The following is a 444-nucleotide window of genomic DNA, read 5'->3' on the forward strand; positions in this document are numbered from 1 at the left end:
TTATCTCCATTTTTAAGCCAGTCTTCCCTGGTTTGTTTCAAGTCTCACCTTCTGTAAAAAGGCTTTCTTTGTCCTACTTAATTTTAATGCCTTGTCTCTGAAATTATTATCAATTAATCTTAATATTTATCATGTTTGTAAATAGCATAGTGGGGGATTGCTCTAAGATGAGAAGGCAGCTGAGCCTCCAAGGTGGCAAACTTGGTATAAAGGTAGAATATTTATAATAGGACACACCAAGTGTGTATCTTGGGATAGCAGTAAAAGGACACTATAAATAAATTAGTACATCTTGATGGACTTAGGCCCAGGGAACTGAGAGATAAATAAGAGAATCAATATTCAAAAATCCATGTTCTGACTCCAGATCCAGACCTAATTTTACTATACCATTTAAGTCATATTCAAGAAAATATGGAACCACAATAGAATGAAAAATCACTG

The sequence above is a fragment of the Macrotis lagotis genome, chromosome 1 (genome assembly GCF_037893015.1).
Source record: "Macrotis lagotis isolate mMagLag1 chromosome 1, bilby.v1.9.chrom.fasta, whole genome shotgun sequence".
Taxonomy (NCBI): domain Eukaryota; kingdom Metazoa; phylum Chordata; class Mammalia; order Peramelemorphia; family Peramelidae; genus Macrotis; species Macrotis lagotis.